The 18,754-nt window shown below is 39.6% G+C and overlaps 2 long non-coding RNA genes across 2 annotated transcripts in view; one reads left to right on the forward strand and one right to left on the reverse strand.

The window, feature by feature from the left end:
* Positions 1-17,037, reverse strand: part of LOC115927466 — a 19,100-nt gene extending 2,063 nt beyond the window's left edge. Inside the window, exon 1 of the long non-coding RNA XR_004065659.1 lies at positions 16,983-17,037. This is a non-coding gene — a long non-coding RNA (uncharacterized LOC115927466). The remainder of the gene's footprint in view (positions 1-16,982) is intronic.
* Positions 14,165-16,768, forward strand: LOC115927467. Its single transcript, XR_004065660.1, has 3 exons — positions 14,165-14,243; positions 15,110-15,266; positions 16,124-16,768. It is a non-coding gene; the product is annotated as an uncharacterized LOC115927467 (long non-coding RNA).
* Positions 17,038-18,754: the final 1,717 nt, after the last annotated feature.

An 18,754-nucleotide genomic window follows, 5' to 3' on the forward strand; every position in this document is an offset into this window, starting at 1 on the left:
TCGTTCTTCGTTAACCTTGCTTTCATCAGTGTGTATGTACAAAATGATGCTCTAATTTCATTATTGCAAAGTTATGTCTTTACTGAATTATGTGCAAATATCGTAATTAAAAGATTATACTAAAGTAAGTTAAAATTATGTAGATTTCCTTTCTTTTTCTAAACTTTCTTTATATATCCACAAGTATACCACATTTCTCGCAATTATGCGCAAGCAGTGTCACTTGCTGTTCTTATTGTTCATGTTGTTGTGGTTGTTGTTGTTGTTGTTGTTGTACTAGCTGTAGTTTAGGCGTGTATTATACAAATAATACACATCAGTGAGGGCATTAGTAAGAATTACCCACACGGGGTACATTTGGAACAGTCTAACACGACCGAGGCGATAGTCGATCGGGCGTTTAGACTGTTTTGAAGTTACCAAGTGTGGGTAATTTTACTAATGCCCGAACAAAATGATGTGTTTTATTTGTTTTATAAGATTATGTTTTATTTGTATGTTTTATTTGCATTTCATATAAAATTATGTTTGTTAACATGATTTTGATAATGACCGGTCATTACCATTGGATAATGACCGGTCATTACCCAAATTACGCGTGATTACGCGTTATGCAAAATAAATGCCTGGTCACTTGTACGATTTCAACCAATCATTTGATTAGAATCCACGTGTTATAACATTCCATAATTCATATTCACGTCACAAGCATTCCCTTAATTAAAGGCCTCGTTTAACAATGTTAAATCTGAGATGCATGACCCTACGTGTTATCAGTGTCTATGATATGGTATAATATTGAAGCCCTAAACAACTTGCGCTTCAAAATAATCATGAAGTGCCTTAACAAATCAAAAATCTTTCAGTGACCGGTTTTACCATACTCATTATCCCCAATAGTCTGTAGTGTTATAAAAACCGTTAGGTAAAAGAATGTATCTTGATAATCAGACAGGCGATCGGCTTATAAAAGTTATGGGGTTCCTAACTGCATGGCCTAAAGGTTTATAATTATCATTGCAGCATAAGCTTAATCTAGGATTTTGTTTCAGAATCTGAGGCAATGTTACCGAGTCACTTAAGTTTAATTAATGAAGGAAGTTAGTCTGAGGTCTACGTTTCCGTTTTGTTAAACGTGATTTTTTTTTTGTACTTATGCAAACTCGGGTTGAAGTGAATCGGTTAGTAGAAATGTAGAATACGGGCCATTTACGAATAGATATCAAGCGACTAATAAATCTAGAATTTGAGGCATTCTTAAATGACCTAGCTTGGATATAACCGGCTGGATCACGCGCTCTGGTTTTGCGTTTATACGACCAAGACATCGACCTCTTAATTGACACCATATATAATTATTTCCGGTCAATTTGACAGCTCAAAAGCCTTCCAGTGATAATTAAGTGTCATAAAAAAAATTCATGCGAGTTGAATTCTTCGAGATTATTTTCCACTGCCCTGTATGGCAATTGTTAATCGCTCCCATGGCGGCGATTTCTTTTTCATGACCGGGGGAGACGAAATGCGTGGGACGAGAGAGCAGTGGCGTAATGAGCAAAAACGTTGGGGGGGGGCAGAAAAAAATCCGCATCACCACTACTCTTACATGTTACGCAGGCCCTGGCAGCGTTTTTCAAAGTGGGGAGGGGGGACTAAAGTATATACGATCAGGTAGAGCGAAGCAAGTGGAGCGTAAATTAGCGTCGGGTCCAGTGGCAAAGCCTCGGCGGGGTCAAGGGGCGGAGTCCCATGAAACTCAGGGGTTTTAGGCATTTAATTCAGGTCAGATGAGCATATTTTGATACCTTATTTGTGACATGCACTGACATGCAGGTAATTAATTGGAGCGGGGTCTATTGGGCGAAGCCCCAGAAGCTCAGGGGTTTTAGGCATTAAATTACGATCAGATGAGCATCCAGTGGCCGCCTTAGAGCCCTTGGTGGGGTCCAGGGACAGAGCACTCAAAGGTCAGGCATTTTAGGCATTTAATTACGGTCAGATAAGCAACCAGGGGCTCGCCTTAGGGCCCTTGTTGGGGTCCAGGAGGCAGAGCCCCCGGAAGCTCAGGGAAAATGTCATTTTAGCAAAATTTGTAAATCACTGGTATCGAAGTAGAAATAAACCACGCTTGAATTTTATTTTTGGAAGGGGGGACTTCTCCCAAGTGCGAGGGAGCATAGTGAATGAGAGGGGTGAAGGTGACGGAAGCGGCAAGGCCATCACAAGTTTTTGAAGTTTTGGTTGTATTAAAAAAATTACATTCCTTAGCAAAACAATAGTATAAAAACAAGCAATATACTTTTTTCACACTTTACTTTTCTCGGTATTTACTTGTACATTTTGAAGGATATTATACAAAGGGGCGTAGCTACCGAGTGAGGAGATTTTTGCATATGTATTTGTCTAAACGCTGCACTCTTGGCCCCTCCAGATTTGCTATACATTTTTGTTGGCACTTTTTCAAAATTTGAGGGGGGACGACCCCCCCCCCCCTAAAAAATTGAGGAGGGACGTGTACATGCGCGTACCATGCTTTATGTTTATTGTTACGCGGAGTGCAATTTCTGTTGATCCTTTCGCACCATTGCACGGTGACTTTACTTACCTCACAATATACTTTGTACATCGTTAGTGACGTAAGCGTGCAATGGTGCGAAATAATCAACTGGAATTGCACGGCTGGAGAATGATGCCGTTCAACAGTACTTTTAGCACATGTCATGTGATCAAGAATTGACCAATGAGGTTGCAAGAATCTTAGTAGGCGTTGTATAAAACTATATATAGGCCCAGTATAATATTATAGAGTATTCGTTTTTGTATATATATCCATGGTTGGTAATGATACTTCTTTGGGTATAGACATGTGATACGTGACTTGTATACTGTGAATTCAGCTGTGAGGCAGAATTTTGAGGTAAGGCCTACCTTTTAAACACTGTTGCATACATGCCTGCCTCTGCGAACGGCAAATCGTAATACTTCTGTACATGTATCTATACATTGTTGTTGGTAATAGTTTAATGGCGTTCATTCAGTGTTGAATATATATACGCCATATCTTCAGTTTTATAAGAAAATCAATTATACATAAGAAAACTGAGAAGAAAGATTTGTAATCACATAATTAATTATTCAGTAACGCAATTTTTAATAGGAGTCTCTGGATGGTTTGCAACTTCGTGTTTCTGCTTTTTTATAAGTTTAATCTGCCTGTTTTTATATTTCTATAAACTCCTTCATAATTATTTATATCAAACTGTTCGTTTTCTAAGCTAAGTTTCTTGCACACAAAGTGAATGAATTATTTCTTGTCTATTATTTATGTGAAGTCTCAGTTCGTCTTTGTGACCATTAAATGTTATGCCCTGCGCATTTATTGCAGTATATTTAGGGTCACGGAGGCGAACAGACTTAAATACCAGGCCAATAACATTTTGTTCATTTCTTTAGTGAGATTGAAAAATGTGGGAGCTGCTCCTACAATCAGGCTCATTTGATAACCTTTCTTTTGATTAAAATTTGCAAGAATATATACAATAAATAAAATTATTTCTTCATTACTGGCATTGAAAATGAAATTTTTCTCCTTTTTGCTAATTTCTCCTCCCGCGTGAACAAACTACGTGGTTCCTACACATTATTTTTTCTCTCTCGTTTCATCTCTCTATTTCTCACTCCCTCTCTCTCTCTATCTCTTTCCCCCTCTTTTTCTCTTTCTCTCTCGCTCTCCTCCTCCTCCCCCACCCTTATATATATATATATATATATATATATATATATATATATATATATATATATCTATTTCTTTCACTACCCGTTGACCCGTTTACATAAACCGTCGAAGACCTAGGGCCCTGTTTCATAAAACTAGTTATCAATATCAAATACTAAATTTCTTTAACAAATTTGCTCTCAGCCAATCAGATGCCACCATTTCAGAAGCTTTTAACAGTTATCGTAACTTTTTAATCATATCAAGTTTCTGTCAGGGTCCTAGCGTGTAACGTGTGCATGATTAATATGTACATAATTCATGTATAGGCCTCCATAACGTTACCCACATGTGCACTGGCGTACTGGTGGGGGGCTTGGGGGCGCCAGCCCCCCCCCCCCCCCAAAAAAAAAAAAAATTGAACCATGACTTATTTTCACAAGTAATGTATAAATGTTCGTGATATCATATGATTTTCAACAAAATGCTATAGTTTCTCCATTATTTCTTGCTAACTGACCCATTCCCACTAATAGCCAGGAAGCATATGTTTTTTATAGTCACTAAGGGCCTTATAGTGGCCACTAACAGTAACACTAATTCCTTTCCAGAAGCTACTGTGCAAAGCACTGTCGGGAGATAACATGCTACCCACCATTCGTGCTGAGCATTCACAGATTTAAGAACGAGCGTTCCATACTTACATCATGTAACACTGCACATATACCGTTAAGGGGCCCAGTGTAGAACGAAAACGAAACACGATACAACGAATCGTCTTCTTTCTCTAATAATTTAATGAAACGTGAAAGCTTCAGCGCTTCGCGCGGGATGAGCGAAATGAATTAAGACAAGGATTAAGAGTAATAATTTAATGTATTGAAACGTCAAAGCTTCCGCGCTTAGGGGGGGGGGAACTTAATTCAGACAAGGATGAAGAGTCGGGACCGGTACAATGAATCGTCTTCTCTCTCTAATAATTAAATTAAAGGTCATAGCTTCCGCGCTTTGCGCGGGAGGGGTGAAACAAGCTTTGAGAGTCGAGATCGTCTTCTTTCTCTAATCATTTAATTAAGTGTCAAAGATCGTCTTCTTTCTCTAATCATTTAATTAAGTGTCAAAGCTTTCGCGCTTCGCGCGAGAGGGGAAAACTGAAAAATAACTTAGTTCCTGGCCCCGGGTTTAAAGGGTTAAATTTGTAGACATTTGGACATTGAAATTTTTGTATTTGTCGCTAATAATATTGGTGGCTCGTTTTGTCGGTAATCGGCGGACTCCACCCCCCCCCCCTCCCCCACTGAAAAAGATCTAGCGACGCCCCTGATAACGACACAGTTTATACACTCGAGATAATTTTTGCAAGTACTACTGGTGAAGTACCGGACCACCGTCTTTGTGCATTGTGCGGCATCAAAGCATAATTTATACGTCTAACGACGTGATAGATCACTTTTCTCTAACTTCTAACCAAACAGAGGGCCTCTTTTTTTCCATGAAGTGCCGGTGGACATTAATGCGCCAAATGTGGTTCTCAAATTGCAAAAGATCCCTACTCTTGGAAGGGGTAGGAGAAAGCACTTTTACGTCATATTACTCCAGGAAGTGCCTGAAAATGCGTCTAATTTGGTTCTAAAATTGCAAATGCTTCACTCCCTTGCCGTTAAAGCCTCGTTCTGTTGCTTCATCGTTTTACATATATTTCACCCCATGCAATTTTGTGCCCCCCCCCCCGTAAGAAATTCCTGGATCCGCCACTGATGCCCATACCCCTTGAGCTTCGGGGGCTTTGCCCCTAGACCCCACTTTGAGAAACGTAATTCAGAGTAAGGTGATTAGGAATTTTTTTTTGTCAGCACCCCCAAACGTTTTTGCTCATTACGCCACTGCACAAATTGTGTTAACGATACACATTTAGCACAGCAAAGCAGTTCCCAACTATTTCATTATATGCTTCAATATTCCTGTATAAAAGCAAGAATATCGAGTGGTACTTGACATTTGCATCACTGTATCTGTATTCTAGCACACTATAGATGTTGTCCATAAAGTTGAAATTATATTTCGTACATCTTTCCATGAAAAAGCAAGAAAATCGATCAAGTGCATGGTATTTGACATTTGCATCACTTTGTCTGTAGTACACTCAGTGGCGGATCCAGGGGGGGGGGGGCCGGGGGGCCCGCCCCCCCCCCTTGAGAAAAAAATCATGTAAAATCACGTGATTTTTACCTTTTGGGGGGGTTGGCCCCCCCCCCCACCTGGCGCTCAAGGGGGGGGGGATGAAAATTGAAAAAAAAAATTGAAAAATGTGCTCACTACCCCCCCCCCCCCCCCATCCCCCCCACCCCCCGCCACCAACTTCCCCCCCCCCCCTCCCCCACTGAGCGACTTTTCGGCCGGCGCGATTTTCAAATTTTCGGGAGCAAAAAAAAAAAAAGTTGGGCCCCCTCCCCTAAGAAATCCTGGATCCGCGCCTGAGTACACTATAGCTGTCGCCCATAAAGTCGGAATAATATTTCGTACATCTTTCCATGAAGTAATTGTGACGAAATGGTTGTTTGATTATAATATCTTCTCAGAACCTTAACCCCTAGTTACTCAAATTCCCATAGGCTTAATACAAGAGCCACCCGGTTCCAGTAGGAAATGCCAATGGGTTAATTATAAGTTATATAACTCTTTAGACATATTCTCACGATCACTTCATAAAAATAATTGTGTGAGAAAAAAACTATTTCAACTTTTCATGCTTCATAATTATGTAGGTGGGATACCAATAACAGGGCAAAGTATATCACGAGTTGACCCGAGCCTGAGGCCTTCATTGTTGTGACTCACTCCACTGAGAAACACTCCTATTCCATGATAGAGGATTAGATGGACAATCAGCGGTGAGTCTCTTTATTTCAACTTAAAGGGTAGCAAGCATAATGTTTGTGGGGAAGGTGAGGGTTGTGTGGGCAGGTGCGTACATAGGGGGTGTTTTGGGGGTTAACCCCCCCCCCCCCCTCTCATGTTGTGTTGTTGCTCAAGGGGGGGGGGGGGGTGGGCTGTGTGTTGAGTTAAAAAAAAAAAATCTTCCTTACCCACCCCCCCCCCCCCCCGATCTGAAACTATATTCAGAATACTTTTAAAAGGAGTTTAAAGGCTATATAGTTTGTAATTGACCTTTTCTCATTCGTAGATTCATGGAAGGTGGTAATTCTACAAATGATAAAAGTGGAGTCTCAAGCAAGCCCTCTGACGTAGCGGGCGACAAATGTGCTTCTTCTCCGGAGCAAGTGACGTCACAGAGCCAGGACGTTAAATTTGAAGGCCAGCTCAAGAGGGCGGTATCTCGTTACATTACAGTTGAAGTACCTCTCGCCCTAACATGTGTCACTTATCAACTGATAACAACAATGAAGGTATTATACAAATTCATTCATTTCAGCCTATTTTGAATGCCAACTTAAATAGAGAGGCCATGCATTTTCAATGGGACAATCAACAGAACTGATGTACAAAAACTAATATATAAACATTTAAAGAATCCTAGTGTGTGAATATGCTCATACAACTCGGAAGAACTGCATGGGGTGCTATTCTGAAAACTATGTTGGCGTGAAAAAGTGAGAGAAAAAATGCTGCTTTCATTTTTGACAGTGTGGGTTAATGATCGAAACTTAGGCTCAATCATATATGAGGAAGTTAACTGCAGGGTTTTGTTTGCGGGGGCGTGTGTTTTGTTTTGTTTTTGTTTTTTATTTGTTTGTTACTTTTTGTTTTTACAACATGCAAATAAATGGTTACTGCGAGCAACAAATGTCATTTGATATTCACTGCTCTCCGTGTTATGATATACAAAAATGTTATGGATTATTGTTTTTTTTAACGCATTTGTGTCAAATATTGAATTTGGCGAGGCTTTAACGCTGGCGATTGTGATATTATTTGTCATTAAAGCAAATGTATAAGAAGATTAATTATTGTAACCTTCACAACTCAATCAGTTTTTTAAAATAATGATTTGTTGGTTTTGCATATTCATGTATATAAGTAAACGTTTGAATATATTGTCGTCTACTCTTGCTTGAGAGCACTTTCAACTTTCTTTTTCACAAAGGGGACTATATAATAATAATAATAATAGTCTAATAGTCCACTCTAAATTTCATTAAACCGAAACGGAAATTCTTTTTGCCCAATTGATCGTGAGCCCGGCAGCCACTGAGCAGCGCCAGATGGACATTGCTCTATCCCTTATTGTTGAACGCCAAACAAGTAGCAATAACTCCCATCTTTTAACGTCTTTTGGTATGACGCGGCCGGGATTCGAACCCACGACCTACCGGTTGTGAGGCGGACGCTCTACTGACTGAGCCAACACGCCGGTATCGACGTACTTGATCGCCTTGGTCTTGTAAAGCACCCTCGATTCCATGTATGATGATTTGCATCTGTGCTGTATATTTCTGATTTGAATGTATACATGCTTTTAGTAGTATTGTACTCTCACTAATATTTTCAAAATGATTAGCCATCACATCTACAATCTCTTGAGGATTTGTTATTTCTGAAATTTCTAAAAATTGAACATGAACTTGAACTTGAACTTGAATTGCATTATTTCGTTGCTTCCAGGCTGAATATCTCCACGATCGACTCTCAGAGAAACACAATCATTCGCTGATCCACAATAGCTCAGCATCGACGTGTGGGCCAAGCACAAATTCAAGCGGAAGCCACATCGAAGATATGATTCAGGCTGAAACCTCCACATGGCTACTCTACCTCGGTCTAGCGTATTCCATCCCGGGTAAACATATCCAAGGTTTATAACGTCTCTGCGTCGCTCCTGTTGCGTTGTTATACCTGCGCTATTAAATTGAGCAAGAAGGAAAGTAGTCCAAAGAAAATAATTTTGATTCATTTCTCCCAAATCTAGACTCTCATCTTCCGAAAAACGTTTTACAGTGGCTGCTTTGAAAACATGATCATAGAAGGCCTTGGAAACTGCCTTAGATAACTATCATAAGCACGATTGCAATTTTTTTTTAATCGACTTCAAGCCAATGTCAAGGCTTCATAATTGTATAATAATAATAATCATAATAATAATAATAATAATCTTTTAAAGTCCACTCCAAATTTTATTAAATTAAACCGAAAATGGAAATTCTTTTTGCCCAATAATTGATTGTGAGCCCGGCAGCCACTGAGCAGCGCCAGATCGACGTTGCTCTATCCCTTATTGTTGAACGCCAAACAAGGTAGTAGCAACTCCCGCCTAAGTATATAAAGATCATGTTCAGATCATGTCAAAGGTCACTGTCATGTTCGCATAATGTGTTGATTTCGGGAAAGTCTTTCCGATCGCGTTCATCACCATTTCTTCTCTTTTATCACACAGGTGTTTTCATGATTATTCTTCTCGGCTCCCTGAGCGATAGTTTCGGCCGCAAACCTGCTCTGTGTCTGAACATCATAGGCTGCTGTCTAGTCTCCACGGTCTACCTGAGCATCGTCTATTACCAAGCGCCGGTCGAGTACTTGCTGATAGGAGATTTTATCTCCGGCGTGACCGGAGGACAAGCCTTGCTTCTGTCGACCGGTGCGGCTTATGTGGCGGATGTGACGTCAGAAAAGTCCAGGACGCCACGCATCATCTTTCTCGAGACAATATTCTTTATAGGTAGGCAATGAACAAATTAAAGGCAAATGTAGGCCTACACGGTATCTCCATTTGCCACTATACTCCCTTAGGGGCTGTTTCACAAAGATCCTAGGTCGAACTTAACTCCACGTTGGACTTAAACATTATGGAGAGCCAGTTGTAGCCTTAAGGGGCAACTCTAACCCAACTAATATAATGGGAATCAATAGCGCGTGCAAAACACTAGGCACAGTACAGTGGGCATGAACAATAACTGCTCGTACGAATGCTTGCAAACATGCAAGAAGCAGCGAAGGCTTAGCTTGCTCGCGTGTACAAAGCACCATACACTATGAATATGACAGACAATGAAAGCGGACAAAATATACAGTTCCTTAGGTAGACAAAGGAACATCCCTTCACTGCTATTATGTAAAAATGTGTAGAACAGGTGTCACATGCATATTCACCTGTTCTACACATTTTACATAATAGCAGTCAAGGGATGTTCCTTTGTCTACCTGAGGAACTGTATATTTTGTCCGCTTTCATTGTCTGTCATGTTCATAGTGATAACGGTAGCGTGCATGCAAGCTTATGGCAGGATATGAGTTAAGCTCGTTTTCTTACTATATATTTTCCCTCTAGGTATGGGTGCAGGGCAGATCTCTCTTGGAACGGCATTGCAATACAGTCCTGATCAATCCTTTAAGAAGTACATAGCACCACTATGGCTGGCTCTTGGTTGTGCCGTAGCGTCGTTGGTGTATACCGTTCTTCCAAACGTCCTGATAGAAACGGTGGATAGACGTAATAGAAGAAAAATTGTTGGAGTGAGGGTGTTGGTATCTGGGATTGTTGATATAATCAGGGTAAAGTTTTTTTCTTCAGCACTTTTCTTTACTATTATTACTTCACTACTATTGTTATCATTTTCATTATGATTATTATTGTCATTTCCATTATAATTGGTATCATTATTTTTATAATAACCATCATCATCATAATCATTGTTGTTATTATTATCATCATTGATTTTATTCTTATTATTCCTAATATTGTATTACTATTGTAATTATTATTATTATCGTCGCTATCATAATCATTATTAAATCATTATTTTCATCATTGTCATTATTATTTACATTAATACTGTCATTATGATTTGAATTACTGATATTATTATTATCATTATAATCATCATTAAAATCATTATTATTATCATCGACGCACCTGGGTCTACCTAGATATATGAATGAACTATTGATATACAGTATATATAGCTTTCGCAGAAAGTGCATTGGCTGGCTCCCTTTTGTTGCGAGGGCTTTTGTATGCCCATTTATACAGACCAGTTCATCGTCAATGTTTGTGCCCAAATAATTATGTATAATAATCTTGCCCTGTAATGCTTTCTACTTTCTTGATCGTGCATGAAATCAAACAGGATTAAGTCAATGCAATACATACGTATTTATGTGTCATCATCGTCTTGGGTTATAATTTTTCTTCTTCTTCTTCTTCTTCTTCTTCTTCTTCTTCTTCATCTTATTATTATTATTATAATTTAAGGTGATAATGTACTTGGTTTTTATGATTTCAACAGTCATTACCGCCAAATGCCAAACATGATATATTGAAATCGTCACTCTTTTTACACTTCTCTTTTTCTTTTTCATCAATCAGATAAACACCAATGGCAGGCGATTAAAGGTGATAATGTACACGGTTGTTATGATTTGTATAATCATAACAGCCAAATGCCAGTCGCAATTAACTGTAGTTTACAGTCTTGGGGAGCCGTTCTGTTTCAACCCTCTGATGGTTTCTATTCTGAACATCGTTGGGACAACAAGCCAAGCTCTTGGTATGTATCTCTCCCTCTTATTCTTTTTCTTCTTCTTTTTTCTTTTACCTCTTCGTCTTCTTCATTTCCTCTTCTTCTACTTCATTTTGATCTTTTTTCATCTCATTCTATTTCCCTTCTTCTTTTTAGATGCTTCTCCTTTCTTCTCCTTCTCTTCCTCCTCCTCCTCTTCTTTCTTCCTCTCCTTCTTCTTCTTCTTCTTCTTCTTCTTCTTCTTCTTTAGTTTCATTAAACTGCTCATGATGTCCATACTAACCATCTTTGGTTTATGAAGAAAAGATTTGGGTATGTTTTTATTAATATCATTAACAGTATTAGTAATACATGTCGTTGGTCTAGTAGCTTTATCATTATAATAATTACTATTATCATTTTTGTTATTGTTGTTGTTATTATTATTGATGTTTTTGTTTGGGGGCGTACTTATTATATTTATTACCCGTTTACGACGGTGAGGAGCTGAAACAACGTTAACCCATATACACACAAAGTTAACCCCTCTCCGGCTGTAAACACATTTGCCAAGATTGAACAGTTTGGCAAAGTAAGATTATAAAAAGCACTGAAATGCCAGAAATAGGAAAAGTTGTATTTTCTATCTTCATTGTCACGGCTAGATCAACAGTCAAATGCATTTCTTGTGAAACTTCGACCTCGTATTTAAACTTCTTATTTAGAAATGTTTTATTTATTTATTTATTCATCATTTATTTTTTTTTTAATTCTTTTATTTTTATTTTTTTCTCGTCAGGTATGATATTCAGCGGTGCTGTCCTAGGTCGTATTTTGAGTGAGAACTGGATTCTTCAGCTGAGTTTCTGGAATACCGCACTTTTTTTTCTTATTATTGCTCTAGCACAAAGAGGTTTTCAATTATTTATTGGTAAGTAAAATGACTGTGAAGTTTAATTCCCCTCTCAGGGGAAACCCACTACCTAACAAAGATGATTTAGTGGTGTTTGTGTGTGTGTGTGTGTGTGTGTGTGCCTTTGTGTGTGTGTCTACAATGTGCGGAGGTGTGGGTGCGCGCGTGCGGGTGTCGGGGGAGTACTCTACTGTGTGTTGTGTGCGTGAAGTGGTGCGTGCGCGTGCGGTTAAGCGTGTGTGGGTTAGAGTGTGGGTGTTAGCTGGTGAGTGGAAGGAAACATAACTTTACATGAATAGGCCTACATTGAACATGAAGTCTTAAAGACCCTATCCGAGGAAATAAAACTTGATTTAAATTGAAAACTGAATCAATGTAGAATACAAATATAAAGGAATAAAAAGTACATACCCTTTCGTTATTGCACAAGGGCATATTAAAACCTCACTTTCTGCACCCCTCCAAATTACGGGAGAACGTACAGGGGTCAAATTTGCCACAGTTACAGCGATGACATAACATGTGGACCCGACCGGTTGACCTATAATATGGCTATATAGCTGAGGCCATGAACCATGCTTAATTCATACAAAGTCATTGTGAATATTGTATGTGTACTAGCTACACACAAGATGATGTCGTCAAGTCGATAGCAAGTTTTTAGGTCGACAACTTCCGATTTTCAAAGCTTTAGATTTTGAGTTTTCAGAGAGCTGATACTACTTTGGTAGACACTAAAATGGCATGTAATTGATATTATTGTAACGTATGGCTTATAAAACCTCTCCGTTGATTTATAATTCATTCATTTCATTTTCAGTTCTGATATCAAGGGTGTCGATTTGTATCCGAGGTTGGGGGGGGGGGGGGGGATGATAGGTTCCAAAATATTTTCGGCAATGGATCAACGCAACCAAGAGGTAGAAGCGTGTGGCAGGTTGCACCCCTCCCCAAGCGCGTAGCCAGGATTTCATTTTAGGTGGGGGGGGCGGTAGTGAGCACGCAAATCACTTACAGAGCGCGCACCCTAGGAGGTTGGATTCAGGGAGGAGGCAGTTTTCCCCCTCCCCGCGAAGCGCGGAAGCTTTGACGTTTTATTAAATTATTAGAGAAAGAAGAACATTCGTTTGACCGTTCTCGACTCTTAATCCTTGTTTGAATCAAGTTCCCCTTCCTCCGCGCATAGCGCGGAAGCTCTGATGTTTCATTAGATTATTAAAGAAAGAAGACGATTCGATGTACCATTCTCGACTCTTAATCCTTGTCTGAATTCAGTTTCCCCCCATCTTTTCCGCGCGAAGCGCGGAAGATTCCACGTTTCATTTAATTAGTAGAGAAAGAAGACGATTAGTTGTCTCGTGTCCTTGTCTGAATTCAGGTTCCCCCCTCCCGCGCGAAACGCGGAAGCTTTGAAGTTTCATTTAATTATTATTCTTAATCCACGTCTGAAATCATTTTCGCCCATCCCGCGCGTAGCGCGGAAGCTTTCACGTTTCCTTTAATTATTAGAAAAAGAAGATGATTCGTTGTATCGTGTACTTTGACGTTTCATTTAATTATTACTCTTAATCCTAGTCTGAATTCAGTTGCCCCCTTCCGCGCAAAGCGCGGAAGCTTTGCCGTTTTACTAAATTATTAGAGAAAGAAGACGTTTCGTTGTACTGTTCTCTATATTAATCCTTGTCTGAATTCAGTTTCCCCACATGATGTACGTATGGAACGTTCGCTCGCAAATTTTTGCATGCACAGCCCGAGTGGTGGGTATCATGTTATCTCCTGGCAGTGCTTGTCGCAATAGCTTCTGGAAAGGAATTGTATAATACTTTTAGTGTTATCGGCCACTAATTAGGCCCATTAGCGACTATACAAAATATATGCTCTTCCTGGCTATTTGGGAATGTGTCAGTTTGCAACAGAAATGACAAACGCAAATTTTGTTGAAAATCATGTGATATCACGAACATTTATAAATCACTTGTATGAAATTGAAAATAAACCATGGTTGGATGTTATTTTTTTTTTTTGGGGGGGGGGGGCTAGCCGTATGACTAATTGCCTTTTCTTTTTCTTTCCGTAGCTGCCGGTATCGGGGTGTTTAACGCCATATGTTTCCCTGTCCTACGATCACAACTCTCCAAGCTAGCGTGTGAACACGAACGAGGTACGCATACCCAGAGGGAGTCGGGCAAACTCGGACGCAGGGACAACTCGGCCCGTTGCGAATACGGGGCAGATCAGAGTTGTCTCGCCATAATTGTTTTTTATGATTTTTTTGTACGGTTATTAAGGGTTAGGGTTAGGTTTTAGAGTTAGGGTTAGGGTTAGGTTTTAGGGTTAGGGTAGGTTTAAAGTAGGGTAGGGTACACTGGGACAACTCGGCCCCGTATTTGCAGCGGGAGTCCGAGTTACCCCGGAACCAAACAGAGATGTATTACTTTCTTATGACAAAGTTTTTTGCAAGTGTTTCCATAGTGACTACCTTATTGTGGCAGAAGGTAGAAAGAGATGAGTAGTTATTATACACATTTTTTTAATTCAGTTTCTGAGTTTTCGTTATTAATTTGTCCAGCTTTACTCTTCGTAAAAACGAATATCCTTGCATTCGACTCGACTCTGTTAGTACATTGGTCGCCTAGTTCGGGGCGGGGGGGGGGGGGGTTATAGGAGCACTAACTTTTTTCTTCTCCAAATTCGTGAGAAAATATTTAGCGACGAATCACCCCCACCCCCTCCCCTTGCGCCAGGGGGGGGGGCGTCTTCTTTTTTATCTACAAAAATTTACCTGTTTTTTGGCAGGGGAGGGGGCCCGGGCCTCCCCCCCCCCCCCCCCCCATCCCTGGATCCGCCACTGATGTGTGAGCCTACTTCAGTTTCTGTTAAATGATTACGAATACAGGTTTTTGTTTAGGGGCTTTGAGACACAACTTTTGTATACAAATATTACGTTGAAATCACTCTCCAAACTTTTTAGGGATAAAATGATTAGATTTTGTAAAAATATTGATGTTTTTGTTCTCCTTTTTGCAGGTCTGATGTTGGCCTTTGTCGGATGTATGGATAGTTTAGGGGCCTTATTGACACCCATCATCCTTAATAATATTTACTCAGAGACCGTCTCGTTTTATCCACCTTTGGTCTTCTTCTTTAGTGCAGCATTTCAGGTCATCCCTACCGTCAGCGTCGGGTAATTTGATTTCTTACAATCTCTCTCTCTCTCTCTCTCCTTTTTTCTCTCTCACTCTCCTTCTCTCTCTGTCACTGTCACTGTATTTCTATCTCTCTCTCACTATGTTCCTATCTCTCTCTCTCTCTCTCTCACTATGTTTCTATTTCTTTCTCTCTCTTTCTTTATTTCCTTCGCTCTTTCTCTCTCTCTCTCTTTCTATCTCTATATCTCTCTTTATTTCTCTCGCTCTTTCTATATATATATCTCTCTCTCTCTCTCTCTCTCTCCCCTTCTGTCTATCTCTTTCCTTCTATCACACTTTATTTGTCTTTGTCCTTGTCTTTTAATTTCTCTATCTCTGTCCCCTCTCTTTCTCTCTCTCTCTCTCTCCCTCTCCCTCTCTCTCTCCCCTCTCCCTTTCTCTCTATCTTTCTCTCTATCTCTATCTTTCTATCACACTTTAGTTGTATGTGTATTTTTCTTTTTCTTTCTCTGTCTCCTTCTCTGCACCCTCCCCCTCTATCTCTCTCTCTCTCTCTCTCTCTCTGTGTTTCTCAAAGTCCTACTGTTTTCTATTTGCTTTGGTTTTTGATATTGTTGAATAGCGTTAATATTGAGTTGGCTCAGTCGAATGACCCATCTTGTGCAGCCGTCATGAATCATCTGTCTATATCTACCCTTCATTTTTCTCTGATCAATGCACTAATGATAGCCAATTGTTTGAATAAGACTCTTGTGCAGTAGTGAGACAAGCCGAGTTTCATTTTAGCCTGTATAAAGTATATATTAATTTATTATAGTTTCTTACTTTCTCTCTCTCTCTCTCTCTCTCTCTCTCTCTCTCTCTCTCTTTCTTTCTCATTCCTCATTTACAGCATCCTACAGTGCAGGCATAGAAGAGAAGTTAAATATCTCGTGATCAATAGGGAGGACATTGAAGAACACAGTAAAGCATCATGACGTCACAAAGCAATCAATCGGACATCTGACAATGTGTTATGATCGACGCTTTCCTTTTTTTCGCAATGAAAATCTACAATAGCGCCAACTTGCTTTGTTGCGCAATGGAAGTGTCACCGAATGTAGAGGTCATCTAACCGAACGGTGGTACATAATTAAGCGGGTATATAAGATAGACCATTTACTGCCCAAGGGACAGACAAGTGCCATATAGACCCTCTTCATGCACCCATGCACCGTGATAGCAGGTTGCCATTTCCCCAAGCATTACGACCACATGCAGATTAACAGTGCCATTTACATTGTGATGGGGGTACGCCCCCCCCCCCCCCCAATCAAATGATCACACAATTAGTAAAAAGATCCCCAAGAGAGAAAGAGAGAGAGAGAGAGAGAGAGAGAGAAGGAAAAAAGGAATACGGATGAAGACAAGTATGATGGGCCCCATCTGATCTACGCACCCTTCCCTAAGAGACAGGCGCGGATCCAGGATTTCTTAGGGGTTTTGGGGTCCAAATTTGAAATCAATTTGAAATTTAGTGTGCTGAAATAAGAAAATCGTGCCGGCCAATATTTCGCTCGGGGGGGGGGGGGGGGGGGGGGCAGGGGTACTAGTGAGCACTCATTTTATTTCAATTTTTTTTTTTTTTTTTTTTTTGGGGGGGGGGGGGCCCTCGAAAATTTGAAAAATTGCACCCCCCCCCTTGAGCGCCAGGGGGGGGGGGGGCATCTCCAAAAAGGTTTTGCTACCAGTCTCTAGCTGATTGATAAAACCTGACGTAGTTTACTCGTTTTTATAGAATTCTTAACTCACCAAATATTTACTATATTTTTATGAAGCATTATAGTTATATATGTATATTTTGTACGTACTGTACACTGCCAAAATGTTTATGTATATTCTCAATTACATTTGGCAATGTACATAACTCAAATATTGAATGTACGGTGTATACTAATAATGTTTAATATATAATGTAACAAATAAAGTCGAATCCAAGTCATATTTATTTTTGTTCTGATAATTTCATTTTGTTGTCTTGTTGTGATATTCTGGGCCCCATCTTATATAAAAAGTTGCGATTTATCCAAATCAATTGCAAGTCTTCTCACATCAATCGCGTGTTTGCAGTCTCCTATTTAGCACAAAGTTGCGATTGATATACTAAGCCTTTGCGATTAATCGAATAAGACAGGGCCCACATGCACGCACGGGACACCCAAAGTCTCGTGGTGTCACTACATATTCAAAGTGGTAGCATGCTTGACCGTTAGCGAAGTCGAAAATGGCCCCCTATATATGTTGCTCGTCAGAGAAGGATCCCCCCACCCCCACCCCTTAATTCCCGTCAGAGAATCGTAAATCCGCCACTGATATAAAACTTGTAGAATTGGAGAAATAGCGATTGATTGCTGCGCGACATGTGGGGGGGGGCCTGCGGGGGGCTGCATGTGGCCACCGCCCCTACATTTTGTGCATATATTTTTCGTAATGCTTAGATTAGGCTCATTATACTTTTGCAACTCTTCCAAGAATTTTGATCATATTCAGGTAAATAATCAGGAGGAGGTTTCATCATACAAAAAGGCCCAAACGGTCGAGAGGCTGTATACGGTGGCCATATTTTTTCAGTTAATGCTTTAAAAATAATGTGAACGATCAAAGATTTTGACACGTTATAGTGATACTTTCATTGGAATTCATAAAAAATAAAAATAAACTAGACATGTAATACTTGTTTGGAACAAGTATAGGTGGGCTGGTCAACTAAAATTTGAGACAAAATAGAGCAAAAATAAGCGAGATACTGCTTAAAAATTCTTAAAAAACAATATCATGTAGATTCATGACTTCACCTTCTATAGGCATAACACCCGAATTATGAAATTTCTGACATGAGGCCTTTAATCAAAATTTTCACTATGATGACGTCATCAAAATTAAAATTGGTGTCCATTGAGCTTGTAGAAAATTGTCTTAGCTACAACATATCAAAATTTGAGAGAAAATCGATCAATATTTACAGAGATACAATTAATTTTCCATAAATATGCTGACGTCATAATATGCAAATTCGTATTTTGAGTTCCAAGGCCATTATGATGACGTCATAATATTTGTAATGGCCAAATGAGACATGAAATCATATCTCCGACTCACACTCTATCAAAATATGAAAAAAAATATTGGTTTCCAGTTGCATTCTACAGAGCTATAATGGATTTTGTATATGCCTGTTTTTGCCCATATATGCTATGTATTAAAAGAGCTCGCGCGCACGGACATTTATCTTGAATGGACGCTCATCTTGTTATTAATGGTCATAAAGAGATAAACGTGGTATCAAATTGTTCAAAAGAATATAAGAAATATCATGAAAGAAAAAAAATGCGATTTTATGTTGTGTAATAGTTTTACGCGCGAAAACGCGCGCGCATGCGCGTGTGCGCGATTTTTTATAAAATGCTTAGAATGGCCTAAAACGTATGCAAAATGATTTTGAGACGATTTTGAGCATTTCATAATTTTACGCGCGCATTGACGC

This window comes from Strongylocentrotus purpuratus, unplaced genomic scaffold (genome assembly GCF_000002235.5).
Source record: "Strongylocentrotus purpuratus isolate Spur 01 unplaced genomic scaffold, Spur_5.0 spur5_scaffold_20, whole genome shotgun sequence".
Taxonomy (NCBI): domain Eukaryota; kingdom Metazoa; phylum Echinodermata; class Echinoidea; order Camarodonta; family Strongylocentrotidae; genus Strongylocentrotus; species Strongylocentrotus purpuratus.